The sequence below is a fragment of the Bos taurus genome, chromosome 12 (genome assembly GCF_002263795.3).
Source record: "Bos taurus isolate L1 Dominette 01449 registration number 42190680 breed Hereford chromosome 12, ARS-UCD2.0, whole genome shotgun sequence".
NCBI classification, from domain to species: Eukaryota; Metazoa; Chordata; class Mammalia; order Artiodactyla; family Bovidae; genus Bos; species Bos taurus.
The window spans coordinates 84535632-84551041 of record NC_037339.1 but is presented as its reverse complement, the minus strand read 5'-3'; the positions used below and the strand labels follow the sequence as shown (position 1 = coordinate 84551041).

At 48.9% G+C, this 15410-nt stretch overlaps 1 long non-coding RNA gene across 1 annotated transcript; it reads left to right on the top strand.

Moving 5' to 3' along the window:
• The first annotated feature begins 4291 nt into the window (after positions 1-4291).
• On the top strand, positions 4292-15108 carry LOC101905776 (uncharacterized). The gene is made up of 2 exons (XR_009496752.1): positions 4292-12920; positions 13820-15108. It is a non-coding gene; the product is annotated as an uncharacterized lncRNA (long non-coding RNA).
• The last annotated feature ends 302 nt before the right edge of the window (positions 15109-15410 follow it).

Here is a 15410-nt window from a genome sequence, read left to right as displayed (position 1 = left end):
AGGTGAAAACTGATCCTCGGTGGACAGAAAGCCCCTGAGATATGACCGCAGTCTGTGGGCCTTCAAATGACCACAGTACCACCACGTGCAGCGTATCTGTGACCAGAACAGGTCACAGGGAGGGGTTAGGAAGGACACGTCTAAAAACTCCTTCAGGGGTGGACAAGAAGATGTTTGAGGGACACCCACGCAGAGAGGAAATATTGCAGCAAGAATGAAGTCTGCAGGCAAAGTCACAGAAACAGGCTAACCAGGGACCGAGAGACTGAATGGTTTACATAACACTCCTGGGAGACCTGCTCCCGTGACCAGGTTTGATTCCTGGCAGGGAACTAAGATCCTGCATGCTCTGCCATGAGGACAAAAAAAAAAAAAAAAAAGATGTTGCCTACTTTCTTCAAACTGAGGGTTTGGGCCAACCCTGCCTCTAGGAAGTCTCTCAGTGCCGTTTGTCCAACAGTATTTGCTCACTTGGTGTCTCTGCATCATCTTTTGGTAATTCGTGTGATATTTCAAACTTTTTCATTATTATTACTGTATTTGTTTTGGCAATCTGTGATCAATGACCTTTGATGTTACGACTGCACCTTGCAGGCTACCCTGGTGGCTCAGCAGTAAAGAATCTACCGCAATGCAGGAGACGTAGGAGATGCAGGTTTGATCCCTGGGTTGGGAAGATCCCCTGGAAGAGGGCATGGCAACCCGCCCCAGTATTCTTGCTTGGAGAATCCCATGGACAGAGGAGCCTGGCGGGCTGCAGTCCACAGGGTCACAAAGAATCGGACACGAAGCAACTGAGCACGCATGTGCACTGCACTCTGCTGAAGCTCCGATGGTGTTAGCATTTCTAAGCAATGAAGTATTTTTTAATTAAAGTATATACATGCTTTTTAGACATAATGCTATTGCACACCTCCTAGGTGGCCATCCCTTGTAAATGGAGCTTTTATATGCACCAGGAAAGCAAAACATTTGTGTGATTCCCTCTATCGCGGTGTTTGTTTTACTGGGATGTTGGCTTCATTACAGTGGTCTGGAACTGAACACCTGCATCTGAAGGTATGCCTGCAGCTGGTTTGCAAGGCTGGGGAACACCATTTTCTCAGACTCAACCCCAGAGAAGACACACACGGGATGATATCCCTGGTGACACAGTGTTCGGCGCAGAGCTTGTAGTGCTAGGAGAGGAAGGAACTTTCCCCTGAGAAGGTCCCCCTAGGGTAAGTCCGCAAGTCGCTTAAGTGAGACGGCCTGGCTGCAGAGGACGGTGCTCACCAGGGCCTCGAGTCCAGGCTGTCCGGGCTCCACTGGCACGGTGGGACAGCGGTGCCCCGCATCCCTGGGGCGGCCCCTCCTCCGGGCCCCGTCCGCCTCCTCCTGGTCACGGCCACTTCTGAGGCCCCTGGCCTGCCTATTGCTGGCCTGTCCTGATGGCCAGGCTGTGTCCCACCAACGTCCGAATTCAGGGCTCGCTTTCAGAGCCGAGTATGGAAGCAACTCCTTCTTTTCCTCACCATGCCTTTTACATGCAATGTGTAGTTGATCTAATTTCTTAGTTTCCTATAGTTCTCCATCTCTAGGAACTTTGGGAAAATTTGCCCGAGTCTTGTTTGGGGGAATATTTGAAGAGTCTCACCTGCTGTCCTCCTGTTTCCCTGAGGTGTCAGGACACACCTCCCCTGGGATACCTTCCACTCGCTGGACCTTTAGAGGCTGCAAATAAACTGTACTGCTTTCTGTGGCAAAAACTCTAACTTTAGCCATTTTCCATTTCATGCTTTGTAGAGCTTCCCTGGTGGTTCAGATGGTCAAAAATCTGCCTGCAATGTGGGAGAGCTGAGTTGATCCCTGGGTCGGGAAGATCCCCTGGAGAAGGGCATGGCAACCCACTCCAGTATTCTTGCCTGGAGAATCCCACAGACAGAGCAGCCTGGCAGACCTCATGGAGGACCTTATTGCCAGGAGGACCCTTCCTGAACCTTCCTGGTGCCTACAAATACATATCCAGTCTCTTGTCACAATCAATATTCTTGGAAATAAGGAAAATTTATAGTTCTTAATACGCTGATTTTCTCCACAAATTTATTGACCATGTCAGATGAAGTTGAGCAAAACATGCTACATCAGAAAATTGTTTTTAATGTCTTTGTGCAATCTTCCTTTAAAAACAAAATGGGAGCATTTTAGTGCTGAAGCATTTTGCAAGTTGCCAGGCGCCGGATTGTATTTTGGTGTGTCACAGCAGAGGTTGTGACAGAACCATTGTCTTCTGAGGCAATCGTTTTCCATGGAGAACAGACAGCCTGGAAATGCTGGAAATTAGGGATCTTCTCATCTTTTGACCTAAAGGGTTGATCCAGACTCATTTATGGAGTTAAGGTGTGGAGTAAACGATGTTCAGGAAGGTTCAGCTTGGTAGCAATTACATAAGCAAAATCTCTGGAACAAAACAAGCAAATACAAACATTGCTTTGGCGTGTGTGGGCCCCGATTGCACAACTCGACGCCTTGAGCTGACCCTGTAATTAGTCATGATGGTTCCTGACGTGGATGTACCTGCATGGGGGCGGGGGAGACACGGTTACACCAACAAAAACATTCTCATTTTTGCATGACCTGACGTGGCCTCCTTTCTCCCAAAGGGGAGCTCGTTTGGACAAATGATGTTCGCCACGGGCAGATTCTGAACTGGCAAATGCAGGGAAACTAACAAAAAAGCAGCAATCAATGGAGAAAGAAAGTCCAAATCAATTCCACAATATGAAGAGGTGAGAAGAGGCAGGGGCCGTCTGTGTGAAAAGCAATGAACTGGGAGAAAAACGTGGGACTCGGGCCTCTCTCCTCCACCTCAGTCAGACTGCGTGTCCCTCTTGAAAATGACAAGAGCCCTGGAAACGCAGACGTCAAATTCAGCAAATAGGTACCCTGTGTTTCTTCCGAACAGCACAGACTTTCTGTTAGAATGGGAATCAATCTATGAAAAGAAATCAATCTGTCAATATGTTCCTGTTTTTCTCCACCAGCAAGGAACTCAGCTCATTTTGAAAAGCCAAAAGGAACACAGGCTGCCTCTTAGAATGAATGCCCCAGGGAAGCTCAGTGTTTGGAGGTCAGATGTTCTTAGGAGATCAGGAGAGCTCCTCAGTCTGCCTGGCTGTGGGGAGGTGGAGAAAGCAAGCCTGGGTGATGCTATGAGGTTCCTCCACTCACTGTGGAGGGCGGGGCGGGCAGAGGAATCCACAGGGCCCCAGTGGTGAAAGCAGAAGTATTAGTCGCTCAGTCGTGTCCGGATCTTTGCAACCCCACGAACCGCAGCCCGCCAGGCTCCTCTGTCCGTGGAATTCTCCAGGCAAGAATACTGGAGTGGTTGCCGTCTCCTTCTCCAGGGGGTCTTCCCAACACAGGGATAGAACTCGCATCTGCCACTTGACACTGGGGAAGCCCAGAAACAGGATGAGGTGTGCTAACTCCCATGCAGGGTTTCACTGAGGGGAAAAAAAGTCTTCGTCTGTCTAGTGATTATAATTCTCTCTCCGGATGAGCCTCATTTCACCCTGGGCTTCTCATCTTGAAGGAAGGAAAAAAACAAGTTGTATTCAGCTATCAGGGATTCTTGCAGACCTGGTAGATTCCCTTGTTCAAAGCTCTTGGGTTTGTGTGAAGAAGCAAACAAACTCAGAAAGCAAAACCCTAAAGCTTCTAACAAATTAGAAATATACAGTCAATGAGGGACAATATTTATCTTTTGGGGAAGACCTTTAAATAAAGACTCAGAGGGGGGGAAAAAAAAAACTAAAGAAAAAGAATCATTTGGTGTATTTCCCCAACATATTGGATTTTTGATTGTCAGTATATGCATTTTCACTTCCGCCAAGACATCTGCATCCATCCTGCTTATTACCAGAGATTGAGCATCACCAGGCAAGACTGTTACTATGGCAAGCGCTTTTATCGGAAGAGGAATGTAAATGAGAGGAACTCACAAAATGTACGGCGAAAACAGGAAGGCAGAGAAAAAAAAAATCTTCCTTCTTGGGCCTAAGCATTTTAAAGGAGATGGTGACCATGAAATATTTAACAATTACCTATTTAGGTAAGCAACCTCATTGTAAGAACTGTAGGAGGCACCAAGGCAAACACGGGAGGTTTCCTGATCTCAAGGACCTCGCATTCTGGTTGGGGAATCCTGCCATAATCAGCACAGATGGATGATCCCCTCGATGTGATACACACGTGGTGAACTGAGAAAGAAGCTAGAAAACAGGTGCGTTGGGAGCCCAGGTAAGGGAGATACGATGGGCGAAGTTTGATCAAGAAAGATCTCTTCTGGGAAAGGGTGTGTAGGCCTTGTTTTTAAAGGGCAGATAATGTCGGGATGGATCAGAGACAGTTAAGCATTACGGAAAAGTTCAAATATATATTCGACGGTTTAAGGGGTTGACTAAAATAGGGAAGAAGTAAAGGGAAAAGCTGGAATCCAGATGAAAAAGGTAAATGCATCTCAGTTCTGGGGGGATTGCTTTTGAAAGGCTAAGGAATTCGGACGATACCCTGTAGGGAAGGTTAGGGGCTGTAGGTTTCTGACCGGTCCTGGCTTCCCGCTTCTTTGTAAATAGGGACAGGTGTTGAATGACAGGTCCCCCGGTCCACCTTCCCCCGCTGGGGTCGGGCTGGGGGCGTGGATGAAGTCCTCATTCAGCAGTTCGCCCGCTCACCATCCAGCTTTGTTCTCATTCCTGTTCTGAGCTTGGCAAACACTCCCTGAAGTGTATTGTACTGTTTCCAGGCTACCCCTCACGTAGCACAGCCTCTGCAGAGTGTCGGCTCTCTGCCAACCAGCCCCGATCTGTTCCTGAATCAACATTGAGTGTCTGCAGCCATATCTCCCAGCAGCTCGCCAGCCCCCTGCAGGAACCCACCGGTTTCTAGGGGGTGCTGACTGCGTCCATGCCCTCTCACCGTCGTGGGCAGGGCTGGGCGTCAGAGGGAATGGCTCGCACCCTCCACGTACTCTTGGCCTGCCTTCAGATAGTCTTCTGGTTGCTTCCGAATTGCGGACTCACATTTCCAAGTGCTAGAAAAGTCCAGTCTCCATCACCCCTCCCGAGCTGGCAGGCTGGATGCTCAGACCTGGTGGATACTCTGTCTTCACCAGGAATCTCAGCTCAGCTTTTCCATACCCAGTCTACCTCCTAGCTAACCAGGCACGGGCAAGGAACATGATCTAGAAAGCACCGCACTGGGTATTAAACCTGCTCTTGTGTGAAATGCATTAAAAGAACAAACAGTGTTAGGAAGAAAGCTAGTGAAAGAGGCTCAGTGTCCATGCGGTGGAGATATCTGGGTTCTGGAAGTGATAGGTGTTCTTAGCCTCTGTCGGGTCTGACTCTTTGAGACCCTAAGGACTGTAGCCCACCAGGCTCCTCTGTCTGCAGGATTCTCTAGGCAAGAATACGGGCGTGGGTTGCCATTTTCAAGTGGTACTAGACGGGAAAGGAAGGGATAGATATGAGATTTGTTGTTTCTGTTCAGTTGCTCAGTTGTGTCCGACTCTGTGACCCTTTGGACCACAGCATGCCAGGCTCCCCTGTCCTTCACTGAGATAGATAAATAGGAAAAAAATGGACCAGACACGGCGACTCCTCGGCCCGAAGGAACAAACAGGACGGAGTCCAAGGCGACTGAAGAGCTTCTGGTGTGGACGATGGAGAGGAGGCAGGTGCCATTAACAGAAATAAGGAAACAGGAGGGACATTTACCATCCCCACCCCGGGCTGGGTGGGTTGAATTTAAATGCTCAAGTAAAAATGGAACTCTTCCTCAGTGTCTTAGAGGGGGAAATGGTGCTACTGGGTGAATTTGTTAGTGAAGGGGGAAAAAAAAAAAGGAACAAACTGGTAAGAGATGCAGGAATTAGCTCAGGGAAATGTTCATGTTTAAGAAGAAGTTTGAGGGGGGAAGAGGAAGAAAAGTCAATAAAGAGATAGAGAAGTGAGAGCCAAAGAGGTCGCGGTTGAGCCAAAGTAACTCAGGGTCACAGAAGTCAGGCAGCCCCAGATTTCAGAAGAAATAGACCAGTCATGTCACACGCTCTTAAGAAGTCATGGTGAGCGGGGAATAGCCCGGACTGGGAGAGAGGAGTTCACGCACGTTCAGTGGTGCAGTGCACCCGTCCTGGTGGAGATGGAGCAGACGCCGCCAGCCAGGGCGTCTGTAAGTATGAATAGTTCGAGAAGTTTACCCAGATCTGGATATGAATAAGCAGCGATCGTTGAGAAATTTGGCAGAGTCAAGAATGAGGGCTTCTGTTCAGTGTGGGCAAAGCAGAGACTGAGAAGATTCTGGATGAGGGGGGTCATTGTTTAGAAAAGAGGAGGAAGGTATTTTATGCTCATTTAGAAGAGCATAAAATGTAAAGTACTTTTGTACAAAATTTGTGCAACTGTAAAGCTGAGCGCTGAAGAACTGATGCTTTTGAACTGTGGGGTTGGAGAAGACTCTTGAGAGTCCCTTGGACTGCAAGGAGATCCAACCAGTCCATTCTGAAGGTGATCAGCCCTGGGATTTCTTTGGAAGGAATGATGCTAAAGCTGAAACTCCAGTACTTTGGCCACCTCATGCAAAGAGTTGACTCATTGGAAAAGACTCTGATGCTGGGAGGGATTGGGAGCAGGAGGAGAAGGGGACAACAGAGGATTAGATGGCTGGATGGCATCACCGACTTGATGGATGTGAGTCTGAGTGAACTCCAGGAGTTGGTGATGGACAGGGAGGCCTGGTGTGCTGCGATTCATGGGGTCACAAGGAGTAGGACATGACTGAGCTGCTGAACTGAACTGAACTGAAACGATGTAGAAAATAATAAACATTTTTTACCAAGAAACATCAATAGAAACCTATATAAATGGAAGGATCTGAATATCTTATCAGGGGAATCGTTAAAATATTTTGTTTTTTTCTTTTCTCCTTGTCTGTCTCTTTCTTTCTTATTTTTTAAGTTATGAAAATACGATAACGTATTTATAGGAGACATAGAAAATACAGAACAAAATTACGTATAGTTCCACTATATACTACAATTGCTTGTTTTAAGTAGATAAATTAAGATTTTTAGTTGGAATTTCAATATCGAATTCTCCAAAATTAATAGAATGAATGTAGAGAGAAGTAGAATACAGTAAACCTGAAAGACGTTGTGAACCAATTCGACACAATTAAGATTTACACAATTTTCACACAACAGTAGGGTACAAATTTCTATTCCAGTTCCCGTCAACTATGAACCAGGATACACTGGAGATGCTGGCACACTAAATCCAGAGACGTAACACCAGGTGCAGAGGTTTCATGGTGTAAAGGTGTTGAATCAACTCTCTGATAACTGATCGGCACGTTCAGCAAAGTCGCCTCTAGATCCCATCGCTCTTTATCTTTCTCCTTTAGCAGCTCCACAGATTCCGTGCACAGAGTGTCTTGAAGAACACTTGAAGCTAGGCGCCATCTCCATTTTTATTTGTAAAATCTGACAGCCCTGCCTACTCTCCGCGCCTGAAAACTGTCCAGGAATGTCCCCTCTGTGGGCTTCCCAGGTGGTGCCGTGGGAGGGACTCTGCCTGCCAACGCAGGAGATTCAGAAGACTCGGGTGTAATCCCTGGGTCGGGAAGATTCCCCTGGAGGAGGGCACGGCAACCTCTCCAGTATCCTTGCCCGGAGAATCCCATGGACAGAGGAGCCTGGCGGGCTATAGTCCATGGGGTCGCACAGAGTCAGACATGTCTGAGCACACACGTGCATCCCCTTCCATATCTTTATTTTGGTGCAAATCATCAGTACCCAGTTCAGGATTTATTTCCTTTTTCTGTTAGTGAAAGAGGTGTGGTGGGGTCTGGCTTCTTGCTGCCCAAAAGCCGCTAAACAGGCCAGGATGGTGGAAAGGACAGTCTGCTGTATTTCAGACGCTGGGAACTAGGGAGGGAGGGGGGCAGACATCTGTCTGAAGCCTGACTCCCCCTACCAGCCCCCAACTAGTGGGGCAGGAGCTTAGACGGAGTGCGGGAGAGGGGGGATCTACATCCAGAAACAGTCATCTCTGACAGTCGCCTTCAGGTTGGTCCTCGATGGTCTGATCAGCTCGTGCTGGTTGCTTTAGGTACAGCTAATCTTCAGTTCCAGGGCCCATTTTCCCCCATTTCTTTATGGCCAGTTCTCAGAGTGTGGCAGCTCGTGTCCTGGGTACGGTCTGGTCATCACGTAGTTATCCCGTCCACCTGGGGTTTCAGTATCTATAAGACAGCTCACACGATGTGGCCCAGAATATCATCTATAGTCCTGGAGAAAGAACTGAAGGTCCTTGACTATGGTTAATGAGTGCATTCTTAGTATTTGGTCTCCTTTGACTGTTTTCCTCTGTCTTCAAGGTTCTCAATTTTCTGCCGGGCCGTGGGGTCCTCGTCCCTGTCGGGTCCCGCTCTGTCTCGTCCACATCGTCGACTCTTCTCTTAGGAAAGCGTTTTTGTGGACATCTCTTCTCTCCTTGGGCACCTCCACTTAAATGTGTCTGAGAACAAGCTTGTTACCTTGTCTCGGAAACAAGCTAATGCTTCACCCCTGGCCTCCCTACTCACGTCAGGGATGCTGCCTCCAGATTCGTGGTTGCAAGGGACAGAAACTCCTCGGGCCCAGCCGTGGTCAAACGGCAATTTACAGCCTCGGCGACGAACCTGCCTGAAGGGCGAAGGCGGTAGGGCCCAGGGCGGTGGAGCAGGGCTCAGGCATGGTCAGCACCCTTCTTGTCCCTGCCCACCCTGTCGGACGGCCTTGTTCCCTCTGGGCATGCGGGTCCTAGAGGGCAGCCCGGGCTAGACTCTGGCTCTGCCAGTTCACAGTACGACCCAGCACCTAGTTACCGACCCTTCCTGAGGCTCCCTTTCCTCCTCTGCCAGCTCCACTCTGAATTTGGTTCTCGAGAAGCAGAGAGATTTGGATGCACTTGGTTGCCCGAGGGGATAGTCTCAGGAGAAAAGGAAGCAGGGAAGAAGCCGGACAGGCTGGGGCGATGATGTCGTCTCAGCTAGAGTCTGCACTCCCTCTGATTCCCTCTGCACTCAGCTGATTCCCTCTGCACTCCTCTGATTCCCTCTGCACTCAGCTAGAGTCTGCACTCCCTCCGATTCCATGGGGAGCTCTGCAGAGAGAGGTGGTGTGCAAGGCTGGACCCCTTTGAGACAAGGAGCCCGGAACCAGCCTGGGTGTCCCTGTGTTAGCTGGGTGCAGGTTGTCTCTGCAGGAGACAGAGCTGGGGAGGAATAAGCTCCCGGGAACAGAGGCTCCAGCAGGGTCAAGGCCAGTGGAGTAGGAAGGGGTATCCTTCAACTGGAAGCCTTGATGCTCAGCAGTGGAGGAGGCCAGGGCAGGACGCCAGCAGTGTTCACACTGCATGTGGAAGCAGGATCCGCCTTGTGGGTCTCAGTCACAGGAGGCGCATGCCTGCAGCGTGCTGAGGCGCTTCAGTCATGTCCGACTTTGTGCCACCCCATGGCCTGTAGCCCGCCAGGCTCCTCTGTCCATGGGATTCTCTGGGCAAGAATATTGGAGTGGGCTGCTATACCCTCCGCCAGGGGACCTTCCTGACCCAGGGTTCAAACCAGAGTCTCCCATGGCTCCTGTATTGCAGGCAGATTCTTCACTGGTAAGTGACAAGGGGAGCCCCGTGAGAGATGCTTAAGTCATTATCTGGCATACAACAGGCACTTGATAAATGCTACATGATGATTAGAGCTACTTTTCCAGTTTTACTAGTAGCTCATGAGAGATACTGGGCTTCCCCCGTGGCTCAGGTGGTAAAGAATCCGCCTGCCAATGCAGGAGACGAGGGAGACGTGGGCTGGATCTCTGAGTCGGGAAGATTGCCCTAGAGGGGGAAATGCAATCCACTCCAGTATTCTTGCCTGGGAAATCCCATGGACAGAGGAGCCTGGAGGGCTACAGTCCATTGGGGCGCAAAGAGTTGGGCACGACTTAGTGATTGAGCACATGCATGAGAGATATGGAAAACAAAAAATATGTGTTTTGCCAGAGTTGATAAAACTTTTAGTTTTTGCTCAAGAATCTGTGGTCTGTGATCCATGGTTTTACCATTTTTTTGGTACCATTTCTGTAGTTCCAAATATTCAGCAAGGGCGACATGTTTGACTATCCTTTGACTGTTGGTTTTTAAACAGATTTTTCAGCATCAAATCCAAGGTCATCTTTGTTGTCAGTCAGGGTTACAGGAGGCTCCAAAGAAGCAGTTCTATCTGTTCTTACTCATTTCTTGGCGGCCTCTCCTTGGCTTTCTGTTCTGTGACAGTCCCAACCTACACAGATGTATTTTGCAAGCGGGATTTTGTGCTACACTGTATCAAGTGTATTATATTGCAGTCGTCATTCTAGACATACATCAGCTGCATTGCTTTCATCTGTAAATCTTGTAATTCCATCACAAAAGCAATCAAGTTGTCTATGGCATGATTAGTTCCCAACAAACACCTGGTGATTATGGCTCCTGCTTCTATTATCCACGGATGCTTTCTGATTTCCCCCTCTCCTTCCTCCATTATTTACTGGAGATTCAGGGTGTGCACAAATAATTCAGATTTATCATGTCTCACCAGTTATTTTATAATGCCATTAAGTAGGAAGATGGTACTGTACTTCACAGATGAAAAAGTTAAAACAAAGAAATGTGTGAATTGAAGTGCGATGGTCCAACTGTAATTTTTATCTTAAAAGTCCTCAAGTTCCCTGGAATTGAAAATTTGGTTTTGATAGGAGTCCACCTTGCCCTTCATTTCCTTTGGGATCTCTCAAGCCTTTCTGACTTAGTGGGGCTGCAGATGACTACCACCTTTTATCTGCCTAGAGAAAACCAAGGTTTATCATTGTAGCTTTTCCTAGTGCACCTACTAAATTTGCAGCCACAGTTTTTCTCTTTCTCCATCTCACAGTTATTTGGGAACACGTCCAAATGCTGTAATTTACATGGTCACTGAGCCAGAATGTATCATTGTGCATGGAATACGGGTTGTTCAGTCGCTCAGCCATGTTCGACTCTTTGAGGCCCCATGGAGCACAGGTGGCCCTCAGTTCAAGCTGGAAAGGCGACAGAGTCACAGTACAGGGAGGATGGTCCCTGGGCCGAGGGTGCTCCAGGCATGCGTATCCTCTCTTCCTCTGACAGATGATTAGACAGTTGCAGTTGGGATAAGAAGGGGAAATAAGAGGAAAGAACTGGGGTGGAAGCACCCAAAGTGTTTGGCTTGAGCGGGAAGTGGGGAGCAGTTGCTGTCTTCATGTTAAGATCCTGGAGTACCTTCCGTGTAAATGAGCTCTTTCATGCTGAGGGCAGTAGAAATTGGTGTGGATGGTTAGGAACAGAGGATTGAGCTGTATAGCAAGCAAGGTTTTGAAATGTCAAATTTTGTTGTTTACTTGCTAAGTTATGTCTGATTCTTCATGACCCCACAGGTTGTAGCATGCCAGGCTTCCTTGCCTTTCACTATCTCCTGGATTTTGCTAAAACTCATGTCCATTGAGTCGGTGATGCCATCCAACCATCTCATCCTCTGTCACCCCCATCTCCTCCTGCCCTCAATCTTTCCCAGCATTAGAGTCTTCCAATGAGTCAGCTCTTCGCATCAGGTGGCCAAAGTATTGGCACTTCAGCTTCAGCATCAGTCCTTCCAATGAACACCCAAGACTGGTCTCTAGGATGGACTGGTTGGATCTCCTTGCATTCCAAGGGACTCTCAAGAGTCTTCTCCAACACCACAGTTTAAAAGCATCAATTCTTTGGTGCTCAGCCTTCTTTAGGGTCCAGCTCTCACATCCTTACCACAATTTGAATGCATCAGTTATTCGGCGTTTAGCCTTCTTATGGTCCAGCTATCATATCCATACATGACTACTGGAAAAACCACAGCTTTGACTAGACGGACCTTTGTCGGCAAGTTTAGAGGCTAAAAATCAAATTTCAGTCAGAGAAATTCTAGAAAACTAAGGACACGGTTGCTTTTTGACTGCATTTTGTTGAAAGATGGAGAGAACAGGTTGGCTCTTCGGAAACTCCGCAGAGATTCTTAGACGCTGGGGGCCTGGGGGACGTTACCTCACCCTGCTGGCAAAGGCAGCTCTTTGGTCAGTGGGATTGGATGGAAGGAGGCTCCACTCTTAGAAAAAGACCAGGTCTTTTCTGCATCTAGGGAGTGGGTGGAGCACACTCCGGACCTGGTGTTTGCTGGCAAACAGAAGTTAAAATGATGTTTAATCACGTTGTTTTTACATTTGGGGACAAGCAATTGTGGGAATCACAGAGTAGGCTTATAACTAGAATCGACATATTTGCATTGGATCTCATTTGCTTTTTTTCTTGTAATGATATCATTCAATTGATCTCTACATATTGATCAGAAACACGTGTTCACTTCATGAATAGAAGACGGAGAAGAGGTTCCCGAAGCAGCAGACTGGAGCGATGCCCTGAATAAATGCCTCGTTTACGGACACCAGTGTGGCTGTGTCCCCAACTCTGCCACCTGTGGGGGTTTATTGGTGCCCTAACAGCAACCGATGGGCCACATAAACACGTTGCATATTTATACAGAAGGCTCTGGATCAAACACGCTGCATTTGTGGGGTCAAACCTTTCCAGCTGCTGGCGCTCTACTGCCTATGCTCTGCCCATGATCCAAGCCATGGATAAAGTGCAACATATTTATTCTCAAAAACAAGACAGACTTATCCCAGTTTATTACATTTCAGCCACTACAAGCTCAAGATCATGAAGCCTAATGTTCCCGACTCACACTTTCCCACCCATGAGAGCAATGACCTTGTGCAGGTGAAGGTCATGCCCCCGGAGAAGGGCCGAGTGTAGACCTGTGTGAGTATACACAGGGGAGGCGGGCATGGGGGCCTTCCAGGGCTTGCAAACGGGGTCTCCTGCTCGAGGGTGAAACAGGGAGTGCGGCTGGAAACGGGAGGGCTGGTGTCTCTGGGGACCGGCAGCGGTGAGTTTGCTCTGCACCTGTCCTCTGGGCATCATGGGCTGTGTGGATGTGACGTCTGTGTGGAGGACGGGAAGCCAAGGTTGCCTCCCATCCACCTGCACGAATTAGCACAGCAGAGTGGAAACAGTGCACTCTGAAGCTGCACAGACCTGAATGTAGCTCCAGCTTTGCCTCTGTGTCGCTTCAGGGCTCTGCTGCCCTGAGCGGGGCGGTGCAGGGGCGATCCCTGGTTTCCTTCTGAGGGGCAGGGTGGCCGTGGTCACCTTGCCAGATCGCAAGCGCACTGCCCACCGTGTAATCAGAGCAGCTGGCAGAGTGGCCATTCTAGAGATGAGAGTAGTCGTTACTTCCTTTATCACCGCGGTACATACATCAAGAAGCATGTGAGGTTTTCTGGGTCTTTTCTGCTTTGCGTTGACCTGTAATACTAAGTGCGGAATGAAGTAAGCCAGAAAGAGAAAAACAAATATTGTACATTAGCGCATATACTTGGAATCTAGAAAAATGATAAAGATGAACCCACACACGGAGCAGGAATGGAGTTGCAGACACAGAGAGCGGATGTGTGACACAGAGGGGAAGGGGAGGGTGGGGCGGATCGGGAGAGCAGCGCCAAGTGTGAGTTTTCCTAAATGAAGAGAGCTTTGTGGAGTTAAGTTCGCAGTTCTTGTAAAACTATCTAATTGGTAGGCTATCCATCAGCTCTGATAACACAGGACCCCGAATCATAAATGAGCAGGATTTTCATCATTTTTTTTTCTCACCATTTCAGTTCTTTGACCAAAGTCAAGAATGAAAGGGAGAAGATGCTTCCTTAGTGGAAGGCAAAGGGGGACATTTTAAGTAAGTACATCTATGTTATGAGGTCATGGATCAGGATCTGAAACCTTATCTGCTAATTTTTCCTTCCATTTCGTTTGCAAGGAAGAGAATGACTGTCATTATCTGATGGATGTTTACTGTTGCATAGAGGGTTCAGCTCGAAAGCCTTATTGTGACTTTGGGGTCATTTCAGTCCACAGAAATGTGCGTGTGAGGAACGGGAAGCAGAACTCAGCTGCCTTGGTTTCCGGCGGGTTTCCAGCTGATGTAGGGGGAGCTCCCTGAAACCAGTGCAGCCGGAGCCCAGGAACCCAGAAAGGGAGACGCTCCGTGCCTGCCCTTCCCTGCCCCGCACAGGACCCCCCGCAGCCGGCACCCAATGCCCTTCTGGCCACACTCTTGCTCCTACTGGCCTGGCCGCAAACAGGACCCTGGCGCTTTGTGAGTCCACCCGGCGGTTCTCTCTGTGAAGTTGCCACTAACACTGAACTAGGCCATCCTGAACCTTTGCTTCAGGGGAAACACAGCACTAGGAAGGTCCCGTGAGCCACTGGGTGCCACATTTTCACCAGCTGATGAGAGAGAGCCCTGCCTTGGAGGGAAGAAGTTTGTTTCACGTGTCCTACAAAGGGTTTTGATCGCAGAGGAATATGGATAAAGCTGGACATGAAGGATATGAGGGGCATCTGAGGAGACGAGAGTGAGATGGAGCAGGACCCTGTGGGGCTCCTGGGCACAAAAGACGTCTGTGTCCCCCGTTTCTTGATTACAGGAATTAGGCTTCATTCAGGCTCCATGACCTTCTCTGAGTTCCAACAGGAAGGTTCAAACAGCTGCCAATCAGGGAAGGGAGGGGGTGCCGAAACCAGGAAAGAGCAGTCAAGAAACAGTAGGGCAGCCTTGGAGCCGGGCCCTGGTTCCCCTCAAGGGATACACAGGAAGATATCTTGGAGCTTTCTGCAGATACTGAAACCCTCACTACACAGAAGTTAGCTGCTTTCTGCCCACAAACACGGAGGCCCTGGACGGCTCGGAACCAGAAAGTTGATGATGCTGACTCCACTCCCTCACTGCCAAGCCATCAGAAGAGTGTCCACGAGCTGATCACGCCCTCTTTTAACTAATACCATACAATTCTTCACTACCCCCTCCAGATGGGGTCAGAGTTTTGAAGGCATTAGCCCGCTGGGGCAAACCCCTTTCCCTGGCAAAGCAATAAAGCTATTCTTTTCTAGTTCACCCAGAGTTCAGCCTCTGAGAATTTATTCTGTCCTAGGTACAGAGGTCAGACTCAGCATCAAGAGCGTGGCATTGCCTTAACTGAGATGCCATCTCCACTTGCTCCCATGGCCCAGCTTACGATGCTCTCGTCGGGACAATGACAGCTGAGTGGGAAATGGGATTGAGGTACAAGCATCAGGCGAGAAGGGGCTTTCCCGGTGACTCAGTGGTAGAGAATCCACCGGCAATGCAGGAGCCACAGGAGACGCGGGTTCGATCCCTGGGTCGGGAAGACCTGGAGGAGGAAATGACAACCCACT